At 35.7% G+C, this 14,702-nt stretch overlaps 1 protein-coding gene across 2 annotated transcripts in view; it reads left to right on the forward strand.

Annotated features, from left to right (window-relative positions):
- Positions 1–2,711: 2,711 nt before the first annotated feature.
- The window catches only part of cdh6.L (cadherin 6 L homeolog), a 139,822-nt gene continuing 127,831 nt past the window's right edge, over positions 2,712–14,702 (forward strand). For both annotated transcript variants that reach the window (XM_041565228.1, XM_041565227.1), the window contains exon 1: positions 2,712–3,053. The gene's annotated coding sequence lies outside the window, so the exon portion shown is untranslated. The remainder of the gene's footprint in view (positions 3,054–14,702) is intronic.

Here is a 14,702-nt window from a genome sequence, read left to right on the forward strand (position 1 = left end):
GCGGAAACTTAAAGTCAGATTTACCGCACTTTAGTAAACGGACCCCTGTGTGTTTTCTTTTTTTGCCTAAGCACAGACAGGAACCCAGTGTGACAGGCTAATACAACAGTTGCCCAATATGAGCTTCATAATAACTTTGAAGGTTGGGGACACCAACACCTCCTAGACTATGGAGAGTATGGCCAATACCTTTTTTAATCTTATGTCACCTCTTTCTCTAAATACAAGAATTAAACATTGATTGTATTTCTCTTGTTTTTTTTATTTGAAGGTATTTTGCAATTCCAGTGCCATCGCAGGCACAAGGGGAATTGAATCTGTGCTTGATTCGGAATGGAAGGCAAGTAGGACTGTGTCATTTAAGCATATTCTTAGGTGGAAATGTAGTAACAGGTGTAAGTTTGGGCAAAAATGCAGGTTGTATTTAGTGGTCTTTAATGGTCTTTTGAAATTAGAATAATGAGAAACACCAGACTGGCTACTATAAATTTCCAGAACTGGGCAATTAATTATACCTTTTACTTTCTTTTTTCGCTGCAGTATAGAAAATGTGATATTTTAGGCTCCTCGTTATTTTAGCATAATACTCTTTTCTGTTCAAAGTCTCTGAAATGACAAAGTGTTCCGTGGCTGTTTTATTGCCCATAATAAGATGATGCCTTTGTCCCTTATAGAAGTTGCCATTTTGAATTCAGCACATCTTTCAAGAGGACAAAGGATAGTCACTTTCAAAGCTCCTTTTCACAGGATAACATGTATCTGTAACATTGTATTAATGCCTGTATTAATAGTACGTGGCCATCTGCTTTATGTAATTTTAGTGCAATCATTAGTCTAGATGATGGTGCTGTGGCAAGTTGAAGCATTTCCACAGAGACTTCTCTAAACATCAGTGATATTTTAAAACAAGTCTTTTCATGTGCACTATAGCGAGAAATGGCATACTAGCAGAACATTTACTAAGAATATTGGGCTGTAATCAGCTGATCTCTCTAGTGGGATACTAGAAATAGACAAACATATTGTAAACTGGGGGTATACAGCAATGCACAATATGCTGCCATTCAACAGTACTTAGATATGAAGTCACCGAGGGACAGGGATGTTAAAGTGCCTGACCCTAGAATACCATCCAGGCAATGTCACCAGGAGGGAAATAGAAATGCAGCACTATACATTTTCTACACCAGTGGCTGCTGCAGCCTAGTGAAGCTTTAAGTAGCCATCTCCTGACAACTTTCCTTTCCACACAATTGTGAGTGAGAAGCTGAGAAAATAAAAAGGGTCAAAGAAGTAACCCAGATTACAAGAGGAAATGTGTTGTCCTACTACTGATCTTAATGATGACTTTCAGTTAATCCTTTTAAGTATTTTTCACAGTGTTCCACAATTAAATGTTGTTGCTCAATAGGACCCTCCATTTTTATTACAAGAAGTTTTCCATGAACCTTAAACAGAGGTAAAAATACTATTATACAAACTTTTATATGTCAATATTTTTGGCTTTTTTTATTGCAAGTGTGTAGAGAGTACTTTTCCAATAATCACTAAATCACTTAAAGTAAAAATATCACCACATGGAACAGCATTCCTCAGTTGAAGTATTTACAGTATATTCCGCTTTTTTCAATCCAGATGCACAGCTTTTTTTTTTTCTTGGCTAAATAAATTCATTTAGCACTGAATGATGATCAATGTCTGCACATGGTAGCAAGTTAACCTTCAAGTATGTCACAAAGAAATATTATTGGAGGAAGCTTTCTTTCAGTTTTCTTGGCTCCTAGAGTGAAATTAGCATTTACATCTACTTTGTACTCAGTCCTCTAAGTCCTTATCAGTTTAGATCCTTCCAAAGGGAAAACTCTCTGGCTGCTATTAAAAAAATACATATCTAGGATGATAGATAGATGTACCCGAATATAAAATAGATGTTATTTCACATTTATTTCTCTAAATATATAAGCAACAGAACTGCAAAGGATTACTGATTTAATTTGATGATAAATATGTGTCAGAAGGATAGTATCTTTAAAAAAAGAGCTTGCACATATACTAGGCAGTTATCAAAAGCTAAATTTTCCTCTGTACTGCCTAAACAGTATGTCATATCTGATGTTCTTTATATCAGTCTCATCAGAACAAAATGTAAGCGGGAATTTGGGCTATATTTAATGAAGAAGCATCACTGTATAGGACCAAAATGTGGAAACAAATTAAACCTGATGCTAGAATTGTCATTTTTACATTATTTTACTGTGAGGCTAGAAACTGTTTAAATGATAACAGCTCAATATTTTCCTCACTTATTTTTACAGCTGACCCCCCCCAATTATAAAAATAAAATTTGTCATGTTTTACTATGAATTTGTTTGCCAACTGGCCAGTAAAAATAGTACTTGATGCCAATGTTATTAATAGTGATAAAAGAAAATAATATAGAAATGACTGTATTTTTTCCAGAAAAGGTGGCAATCCTATGAACTATGAATGAGGGGGGAAATCCAGTCTTGCAGACAAATAAAAACTACAAGTTTAATGACTGTGCCTTGACCTCATTTGACTAACAGTGTGTGTCCGTTTTGGCTGATTGGTCCAGACTTCAAATACAAAAAGCCCTTCTTTGACAAGGGGTCTTTAACAAAAACCCTCCTCTCTGTACCCTCCCACTGAATTCACTTGCAAATCAGTGTGTGAGTGTGTGTGCATGAGACATTCCCTTTCTCTCAGTCCTTAACCTTTCAGTGCTGAGTGTTACAGCTCTGGTTACACAGCAGAGGCAGCAGAGCCTGTGTGCACTGGGGAGGTGCTGTCTCCCCCCTTCCCTATAATTAATCAGCTAGAAAGCCCCCATGGTTTCCTTTCCCTGCTTGGCAGAGTTAAAAGTGATGCTGTGAAGCGGAGCCCCAGTTAGAATCAAGTAGAAATGCAGTTGGAGGAGGTGTATAACAGATTCTGTGGGGGAAACTGTGACAGCGGCAGCAAAAAGAGGCGCTGACCAGCGTACCGGTGATTGAGCCTCTCTCCCTGCCAGTGCCACCACTTCCAGTCGCCCGGTAAGGATACTGGCTTTCTTTCTTCTTTTTCCTTAGGGTAGAGTTCTAAGCTTCCAGCAGCAGCTGTTTCCTATTGATCCAAATGCTGCTTTATACTGCAGCCCGGTTATGTAGAAAGTTAGCAGCAGCTCAGGTTATTGAAGGTCACTTCACTTACTGGCATGGGATACAGGATCATATGGAATGTTAGCTTATAGTAACTCATCCAGTTCCCTGTTTTTTGTTTTTTCCTGCTGCACAGGTTCTCCCTTAAGAGTCTTCTCCTGGAAATGAACCATGAACCTAGCCCAGGGCAGAATATTTTCCTTTACACATATCAGAATCTCTAGCAGTCACAGCCAATTGATTTGGACATATGTATATTGTTAGTGATAGAGCCCCTGGATTTACAGTAGCACTTTCCTCTGCACACTGTATACATGTGCAGGTGATTTCCAGAATAATATAAGGTGCAGCTAGTGCACATTGTAGAATAGGGGAATGATCCCTGTGTGCAGCGATACCACTGCTTAGAAAAGTAAAGTCCTGCACTGCAAGGGAGCAAAGACTGGATCACATCCTTACCTATGATTCCATTCTACATTAAAGAGTTTCCCTGTTAATGTAACAATCAGGTATGCATGACTAAGTTCAAAATGCTAACACATGATTGTGCTATTATAGCAATTTGTTGTATTCCGTGCATTTCTTGACAGAAGGTCAATCAGTTTCCAATGAAATCCCTGTTTTACGAACTGTAGAAATGAGAACAGTGTGCAAATTTGATCTTTAACAATGAATGTCGGTATTAAAATGCAAAAGGCAAGCTTCTGAATGGATGCAATTACTGGATTTTTTAGATTTGGACTCTTTTTTTGCTATAGACGTTCATTTTAACTACAGCTTGACCTCCCTGGGAAGGATAATAGTGTTTTGCTTTTTCAAAAAAAAAAGGAAGCAGTCCCATAATAGAGTGACAGCCACAAAGAAAGAGCAATTATCCTCGAATTTGGCATGAGGTATCTCTTCCATCTGCTAGAATGCACAATACAAAAAAAGATTCAGCTACAACAGGTACAGCAACACTGTATATAGCTGGGAACATCACAGTCAGACTTTCATAGCCCACATTAAAGTATTAGCCAGAGAAATGAAAAATTTTACTGCTGGCTGAATTCAGGCAGCACTCAGCTTTGTGCAAGAGAATCAGCACTAACACCAGATAATGACAATAATTTGATTTGCACACCTCACTGCACTTACTTTCACATATGAGTAAAACAAGAAATTATATCGGTGCCAATTGGGCTGATTTTCTCAACATATTTATTCATGTGAAAAGCCAGGCATAAATGAAAATACATTAAAGAATTAAAAAAACCTCCACTTTTACTGCCTCTCTAAGGCCTAACATTATGAGGAGTTTATTTTTTTATTGTCGCAAGGTTTTGGGGTTTTTCCTCTGAAATTGGCCTGTTTTTTTTATTTTAGCATTCTAACTTTTGCAAATATCAGTATGCATAGGAAATTTAAACATTAGCTTAACAGTGACCCCCAGGGAGCCTGTCAGTGGATTGAGGCTAAAGGGTTAAACCCTGTTTGCAGGACAATATTATTGCTCACAGCTTTGGCAGCCAGCAGAGTTCTTTATTTCCAGTTTCTGCCATTGTCCTCTGCAGTCATTTAAGACATGGGCATGCTTCCATTCCTCTAGGGAATTCAATGTCCCTTTAGGTTCTTCAGGAAAACCAATTTGGAGCCATCAGCTCAGTCAAATACATACATGCCTGAGAACAAATTGACATGTGCAGTATTTTTTCCATATTGGTGTGTTTTAGGAGACAGTATTCATTTGCCATTCTGGAACAAGAAAATGCCTAAAGATATGCTATTTGACAAAAAAAAGCAGGATATGAGCTTGCCAGTGTGTTTGTTTTATGTAGAAAAGAGATCCTCAAACAACAAAATAACTAAAGAATTTGTTCTGCCGTTTAAAAAGTAGTAATTAAGAACTAAGTTGGAGTTCATTTCTCAGTGAAAGTGACTGTAGTTCCTCCCACCTAGCTCCTGTGGGATTGAACTAATGTTCCAGTTTGATTTCTCTTTGAAGCAAATGTCTATTCCCTTGGGAAATGTGATTCTTCTCTCCCTGCTTTTCGTCTGTTCCCATCAAAGAAGACCCATTAATTTATCTGACTGCCTTGGATGTGGGTTACTTCTAATTATATCAGGGCAGCATGGGGTTTTTAAAAACGGAAAATGTATTTACTTTGTGGCATTATTTTGACTTCAAAATAACGTTTTGCTGAAGCTTTCTAAATAGAATAAATATTATTCACCAGATAAGTTAATCAAATTCTTGCCTAGCCAGTGTTGGGGAGATAGCATTTTATCATTTTTGTGGGGAAAAATATACCTAATTCCTTCTGTACATAAGATTTACAGCAAACAAATGGCCAGCAGGTTTTTTTGAAACTACTATAAAGCAGTGATTTGATTGGCCAGTATAAAACATATTCTGGAATTGGTTAAACAATTAAGGGTGCACCCTAGACCATGCTCAGCCATCGTAATGCCCCCTCCCATTTTTTTAATAGCGATTAGGAATTGATATACTAAGTTAATCCATATTGTCCAACTGTTATATTATAGGCATTTGGACAGTCAGGGATTTCAATGTTAATATTTTGTCATTTACACTCTTCATTTTCCTTGCCATGTGCCAAAGGAGCCGTGCCACTATAACAATAAGGCAGAAAGTTCGGCATGCTGAATCAATATCCCTGCTGATTAGATGCAGGATTTGCTTTGCTATTGAACAGCAAGTGTACTATCTGAAATGTGTTCTTGCTAAGATCAAAACTGTTTGGGGGGGGGTAGTTCATTTATAACTTGCTTAGTCATGACACAGTTTTCTTTAGGGGGTACAATACCTTGAACTCTTACATATGGAAATTGCAAGCACCTGAATTCTGTATGTATTTACCTTAAACAGAACAGTGTCTTCATTAGAGAACTAATTAATGCTGTTTATATAGGTCTAGTGAGTGGTTTTGAAAGAAAACAAAAGCAAATGCAATACCCTGTAAATGTCATCGGCATTATCTATGTACTGTAGCTGTGTTATATCCGTATTACTTGGTTAACCTGTTAAATACGAAACAAGATACAAGCAGTTGAAGCCCATTGCTTTTTTCTGGGGGGGGGGGGGGTAGAGTATTTTACCAATCAGTATCTTGTGATTGCTGGTTGATAAAAGGTAATTAAAAAGTGTTTTGTTACCTGGAATATATTTAGATGGAACATATTTAGATGATACTTTTTTTGTTTTGGGTGGGGAAGGTTGTTTCTTTTTCTCTGTTTTTAAATGATTACAATACAACTCCACATTACCTGGTCTTGTCATCTGATCCTTCCCTGGCTATATAGGTAACTCTGGTCTATTTACCTGCCAAGCTACATAACCATACCATATGATTTAGATGTCTGGGAAGCAATTCCTTGATGACATTGACACATGTATTCTTGCAACAATCTAAACCATGTTTTATGTAGAATTTTGCATTGAACACATTATTTCTGACTTTTCCTGTTTAGCGTTCTGAAAAAAATAGGCATCATGTACAGTTTTACTGCATTATAGAAAGCATACTTAATCATATACATTTATTGTGTACATCAAAATAACTTTATATATTTTCAAGTATGTTAATGCTATTATCTGTGAGTAATATCACCAGTGGTTGGCAGTTTGTATGTAGAGTGGTTGGCAGTTTGAATGCAGAATGCTTTTTCATATTTAAATTTAAATATATATATATATATATATATATATATATATATATATATATACTCTCTGGATCATTAAAAGTCTCATGTCCTAATTTTTTATTTTGCATCAAAAACTGCAAGAATCATTCAAAGGTTTCAAGGTGAAACTAGAGGTGATTGTGTAATGGATCCAATCCTAGCAAATGGCTTTGTTTAAATTCTGCCTTCCTACACAAAACGGCTGCAGAAGCTGATTAATCATGGTGATTGCGGTGGATCATTTTTTTAGCAGTAAAATATTGCAGGGAGGGTAATCCAAAACGTCCTGTTTCTAAAGACTCTATATAGCATTGAAATGAAACCAAATTATCTTCCAGAACTGTGTAGGCCTTCCGCTAGATGTTTAATGTAAAAGAACCCAGTGACTGAACGGTGCTCTTTAAACAGTGCTTTAAGGTACGGGGCTGAGACAGATTGGTAATGAGGGAAATAAGGTGACATTTGCTGTGTTTCTGAATGAGTAGTACATAAATTTGAAAAATAATGGTGGTGACTCATAAAGCAGCAAAGAACTTTAATATTTCTCCTTAACCATCTTTAGGCAGTGGACAACTGTTTAACTGTAAAATATTAAACCACAGAGAATATAACCAATATCGTATTTTTCCTGCAAAAAAAAACATTTTCTGTTTATTCTTGTATTTCCCAATGAGTTCTACCCATTCTTGAAGTTCCCATAAACAGAGTGATATGGTCAGGCAGTTTTGTTGATTATGATGGAGTCCTAAGGAAGAAGACTTTCTACTGTCAGAGAAACCTGTCTATATACTTTAAACTACCTATTACTCTCATTGACACATGTGGGAGGCATTAGAAGACTATGGGGTATATTTATCAAAAAGTTAAGTCAGAGATCACCACAGTCCGCTAGTGTGACTGCCTCTCTCCATTAATTTCTATGGGATTTTTAAAGGAGAATTTATCAAAGGGTGAACGTTCACCCTTTGATAATCACGCCTTTAAAAATCCCATAGAAATGAATGGAGAGAGGCGGTATTTCACTCTAGTGGACTCTAGTGGACTGTGGTGATCTCTAACTTCACTCTTTGATAAATATACCCCCAAGAATTGAAACAGCCATTGCATTTATCAATCACATGTTTCATTTAGGCGGCCCATTTATTAAAGCTGTATTTTTTCAGGTCAAGGTTTTTAGGGGGAAAACTCAAATTTTTAGTGATTTATCATAACCCAAAGCTGCTAAAAATCCTAAAATACGCCATCTTAAACCTGTCGCGGTAATGTAGACATCAATGGCAGATGTCCCTGAAGTTGATCTGCGCTGGATAATCCGAAAAATTTGGGAATTTGTCCGATAATCAGAAAAAATCTAGTCTCACAGTGAAAATTTGATAAAATCGAGTTTTTAGAGCATCAATCCTGCAATACAAATTGACACTCTGTTTAGTTGCTCTTATTTTTCCAAGATAAATTATTGATACATGAGTTCAATTCATAAAACAGAATTTGGTCAGCTTTGTTTTTATAAAAAAATGTAATTTAGTTTTAGTAAATCCAACTATTTGGTCTGTAGTGCAATTGGCTGGATTCCCTGAAGATTGGCCTCCTCATCATTGTGCCAATGTGTTCACTGAAATAACTCAAATAATAAACAATATAATTCTAGTTGTTATTACATATATGATTATTGTAATTCCAATAGCAACATAGAAAAAAGGTGAGGCCTTGGAATTGACTGTGAGAAGACTTGCTGAACAAATATTCTATTGGAAAATACAATTCAATTAGATGGATCAATTACAAAGACAGTGGTGGTCAAATTCAATAAATTCACAGTGCAAAGAGAGTCAAACTTCATATACCTGAAATTGTAAGCTCCAGTGGGGCAGGAACTTTCATGAATGATGTAAAATCTCTGTAAGGAGCTGCATAAATATATTGACCCTCTTTAAATAGCAGATAATAATAATTTACTATGTTCCTTTTGCCAGCCCTTTGTGCTGGCTTCTAACAGAATTACAACAGAATACTATGACCTCTTCTGTTGATTCTGAGGAAGCATGTCTCCTCACAGTGGAGGAATGTATACAGTGAGCTGTAGCTGCTTTAATATATTTTTGGTCACGCAAAACATGTTTTTTTATTATAAACCAACTATTCCAATCTGAGTTTATTAAAGACAGCTAACGTGACTATTTGAGAAAAGAGTTCTATGGTAAATAAGACTTTTATCATTTCAATTAGTCTAGAAATGTGTGTATGTGCATGCATGTGTATGTTTGTTTATGTTCTTGTTTGATTGTGCAGCTCTCTCTCTATCTATCCCATTTTGCCTGATATATTTATATTTTGTTACTCCCAACTACAAATTATTTCCAATCTCTATTCCCCAGTAGCTGTGGGCCCTTCTGTAGTGCAGAGACAAGCATTGCCCTGTAACATTGGGACCCTAGGTTTGATTCCAACCAAGTTACACTCTGTGCCTATATTAGTTTCCCCTGGGTGTTCTGGTTTACTCCTACATGTCAAAAACAGTATTGCTGATTAACTAACATAATGTGTGTGCGATAGGGAATGTAAGTTCTCAACTCCACTGGAGCAAGGACAAATGCTAGACAAAGTGCTGTGGTGCCATATAAATAAACAATATAAATGTACTTGTATTTGTGTTTGTATAAAAGCTATAAGCCCTGTTGGACATATCTGTAAAAAAATGTTTATAGTTAGGAGTCTCTAAATAATTACATGAATCTGTATCTTGCATTGTTAAAATATTATGTAGTAAATGAAAAATTGTATTAATACATGATTCTCATGACATACTGATAGCTTAAATCAGTATCCAATTGTCATGAGTTCTTTTTGAACTCGGTTGTCAAGAATTGTTCTTTATTTCCATCATTTTTCCTTGCATGTGACACACCTAAACCTGTCAGTGCAATGATTTAAAGTATGCTGCCCTTCAATCTGCTAAGAAATGCCAAGCATTCACCTACAGCCTGCGAATGCTATGGCTGTATCTTGTGATCAAAGGCTGTTCTTTTTGTCAGTCATCATGTTGTTGACACCTTGTGAACTTGGTGCAGTCAGTTCCTGTGATTATATACCAGACATCACAAGCATATGAAACAGCTCAAAATAATTATCATAACATCCCTCTATCATAATCCAAGGCCAATTTTAACTGAAGAATCTTCAGAACATGTTGAGATGTGTCATTTACCTAGTTATTTTAAGGGTTAAACATAATATTGCATTGTTGTAACACGTTATAGTTATATTTTACTAGGTATGTTCCCTTCATTTAAAATTGTAATTTAGAAGCGTCAGCCAAACTGAGTAAAAAGTTTCTGAATTATGTTAAGGTAATGAAAGATATTAATGAAATATTTATTATAGTTGTAGTGTGCAAATAAAGGCAAATCTATGCACAGCAGGCCTGTGGAGAAATTAAACAGCCACAATTGCATCTATTTATAAACAGATTTAAATTCACAGATGTACCATTTACTGTAGTTACATGTCAGTTGACATAGAATCTTGGGAATTGTAGTTCAGCAATTTCCAGCATGGTGAATAAATTGTAACAGTAAAACTGTTGTTTTTTTAACAAAGTGATGGCTATTGATGTCACTCGTAAAAAATTACAAAAGGTTGAGAAATCATTCACATAGGGGGTTACTTATTAAAGTCTGAATACTAAAAATTCAAAAAATTCTAGTTTTTTTACTATAAAATTTGAATTTTTAGAGGATGGAAAAAATTTAGAATCAAAAAATCCTCCATCTCAGACCTGCCGAGGTTGTACTGTATTTAAGTCAATGGGAGAGGTCCCTATCCTATTTTGATGTTTCTGTGGTCTGCACTAAAATTAGCGTGAAAATTCGACTATATCATCTTTTCGGGCAAAATTCCAAAAATCATCTAATTCGTGTTTCTGCTTGATTTTATTGAGTTTTCCCCCAATCTGATAAAATTGTGCTTTTTTAACAATAAGTAAGGTCAAATCATGGATCCTTTTTCGTTTTAAAAAAGCTAACCCCCTTAGTCTCTTATGTGGTAACTTAGACCTGTCCAACATGAGTCCCATGGGCTGGGCCTTGATGTAGTTCTCAGATTATCCATGTGTGCCACAGATATATTTGTTTGACATCATCATATTTATATAATTCAGGCTCAGTATATTGCAGTTTACTTGTGGCAATGCTTCTTGATGTATTTTGAATTGTTCAGGGTTTTAACTGAAGCAAGATGGCAGCTCCAATGTATATATGCAAACAGGAATAAAACAAATGCATATGATATGATTGTCCTCATACCTTCCCATTAGTTATCAGATACACTCTTGCTGCCATTATTTATTTCTGTGACATAGGAAGACTGATCCAATAATTTTTTGGCTCAATATACACAACACATAATATTTTAAAACTGTTATAAATGTAATGGACATTGGTGTTCTGAGAATCTAACAGAAGTTATAAAAAGTGTCGCTGCCACAGAGATGAGATTGATAGATGATAGATAGATAGATAGATAGATAGATGATAGATAGCTAGATAGATAGATAGATAGTGGACAGAGAGACAGACAAGAGAGAAAAAAAACAACACTACTTTATCTAATCCCTTAACACGTCCTTCCACAGCCCAAGGAGAACTACGAGTAGCTGGATTCATTATAACATTCACTTTCTGCAAGATACTGGAAAGTGTATATACAATATTAAAAGCCATCTGACATCTGACATCTGTCAAGTTGTGGGTGTCTTTGGTGCCCATTACAAATGATCTAGAGCAAATACACTGTACAGAAAGAAAAGCTGCAGTACAGAAAATAATTCCTCTTTAAAGTATCCTCAGTTGACTTTTTGGCAAATATGATTCTATAATATATAAATATAAACAGGCAAATTAGAACATAACGAATGTCCTAGGGTTATGCTTTCATAAATTGTTAACGGTTTTCTCTCAAATGGACAGGCTTTTGCTAGATGTGCTTAAGAATTAATATTTCGATTCATATAATAAGTAAAAAAATATCATGCAAATTAGAGGCCTCGGAAGGTTTCAGTGGAATTCCTGCAGGTATCCGTTAAAGCACAGGTTTTCTTTGGTACCAATGGACATAATCCCTTTTCAAGCCAACAGGCTAAAATAAGTGCCTCATATTAACATTTAATTTCACTTTAAAACTCAAGGACTTTTATGCACAGGAGAGCAAGGTCTTAAGCTAGTTTATGTCTCAGCAGAGAACTGTCAGGTTAATGAAAAACAGAGTAACAGAAAATGTAAAGTATTCCTTTTACAATATAATGTTTTGCCTAGGTGTCAAAGCCTTACAAAATATTTTAACGTGTATATTTGGATATAACTCTGGGGGGCTGCTATAAAACATAAAGGCATGTTTATAATAAGTATGTAAGATCTATGAAAGCAGATCTTGCCTGATAAGAAAGAAGTGCTGATATTTACATGTCATGAGACCACCTATGCTTAGGTTTATGTATGGCTACGAGCAAGAATTCATTATAAACAGTGTTACCCTGTGTGTTTAAACTAGGATAATTTGAATGCATTTTTAAGACTGTACAGCAGGTTTAACACCCTTTTTTCAATTGTACTTTATCCACGCACTGACAATAACTGAAGTATTATAAAACCATTGTGTTGAATAAGACCAAAACATACCAAAGCCATGCTCAGGGCTAGGCTCAGACATGGCAAAGTCTTTCCTAGATAAGAGCAATTGCAATGCAAGAAAAGTCATGAATGCAGATATTAATGGAATTAAAACCACACTGTAACCCACAGCTACCTATAAATATTTGCTATGCATTTAACTGAGCTACACTATTAACATTTAAATCACGATTGCTTGCTGTGTATATATATATATATATATATATATATATATATATATATATATATATATATATATATATATATATATATATACACATATACATACTGAGATGAGCTGCAGATGTTTCTGATAATCCAGTACATGTCTACATATGAAACCTACTTTCTACCAATTTGCCATGTATGGTGCCCTTCAACATACAAATTTATGATCACAACATTACATAGGACAGCACTTTTCCAGAGTCTTCATGATCATTTTCATCTTCATAAAGAATTTGCACATATTTAGGGGCACATTTACTATTGGTCAAATATTGAGGGTTAATTAACCCTCGATATTCGACCCTCGAAGTTAAATCCTTCAACTTCGAATATCGAAGTCGAAGGATTTAGCGCAATTCCTTCAATCGAACAATCGAAGGAAAAATCGTTCGATCGAACATTTCGAAGGATTTTAATCCATCGATCGAATGATTTTCCTTCGATCCCAAATTGCCTAGAAAGCATATGGGGACCTTCCCCATAGGCGAACATTGGTGCTTGGTAGGTTTTAGGTGGCGAAGTAGGTGGTCGAAGTTTTTTTTAAAAAGACAGTACATCGACTATCGAATGGTATTCTTTATTCTAATCCTTCACTCGAGCTAAGTAAATGTGTCCCTTAATGTTCTGTTTGCTTGTTCATCTTGTTTTTTTTGTAAACTGAACACGACTTTTGTCTCTGCTAGAAATATTACAAATGTAATCTTTTACTTGCAGATTTCCAGAGATAAACAACATTATAGTTGGAGTAGACATACCTCTTTACAGACAATTAATTTATTGGCTAAGGCCTTTTTTTAATCATTCCAAATAATATTTTGAAATGACTTGGATTAAGGGGCAGCTTAAGCATTTTTTTTTACTGGGTATGATTCTGGTTTGATTTACTGTTCCTAGACCCTTGTCCTGTCTGCTGCCTGAACCGACCATTGCCTGTTTACTGACTACTCTTCCAGATCCGGGTTTCTGTACTGCACTGTATGACTGGTTACTGACCCTGGCCTGTTTCCTCGACTATGCTTTTTTCTAACCCCGTTACTCCTGTCACAAGTTCCCGTTATATTGCTTGCCCAGAACTCTATCCCTGGTTCTCTTACTTTAAGTCCTTGTGGAATCCAATGGTGAAGGGTTCCTCCCGATGTGATAGGTGGCTGTTATAGGCAGAAGCGTGAGTCATGACCTGAACCTTGTCATCTGTTCTGGGTATTGGGATACCGAACGTGACAGTGATGCAGTTTACACCAAAGATAAGATTGATCCTTGTTTAAAAGCCTTTTCTGTATTCATTGTGAAAGCCAACAGTAAAGGCTTGCAGACCCTCTGACTTCACTATTTTTTGCTAGTGTTTTTAATATATATAGCTGCAGTTGTAAAACACTGCAACATTTTACAGCATATTTCTTACAGTTTAATTTCAATACTTTTTACGAGTAGATTATTCAAAAACCATTTGGCAAGTCAAGCTTCAGAAGCAAAATATATTTACCTGTTGTAAATGAAAAGAGAAGAAAATAATTCTCCTATACACACTGCCCAAGATAAGAATTTTAGAAAGAAAATGTATGTCTGATCAAATGCCTTTTACTAGGAAATTGCTAAATATTGCAATTCCACAGAACACAGATAAAATTTTTTATCAATGTACTGTATTTTAGAAAACATATTGTAACCAGGGATATAATGTGTTGACCTTTAGCGGAGAATAAACAATTATAACTTGATTTTTCCTATGCACTTACTGATATATGAGTTTAATCTCTTAAGAGGGAGAAAATCACTGCCCACACTGAAAATTACTATAGCTGCTAATCCTTCCTCATTAAGGACATCTGCAGACTTCAAAAAATGTAGCTGACAAGATTAAGAGAAAAGTTTTTTTCTTAAGCTGATAAAACCTTTTGATGTTGGCATGGAAATTAGCTCTGTCCTGCTTGTCTGAGTGGAGAAAGTTTTCCCAAACAGCAGGGGATGT

The sequence above is a fragment of the Xenopus laevis genome, chromosome 6L (assembly GCF_017654675.1).
Source record: "Xenopus laevis strain J_2021 chromosome 6L, Xenopus_laevis_v10.1, whole genome shotgun sequence".
NCBI lineage: Eukaryota > Metazoa > Chordata > Amphibia > Anura > Pipidae > Xenopus > Xenopus laevis.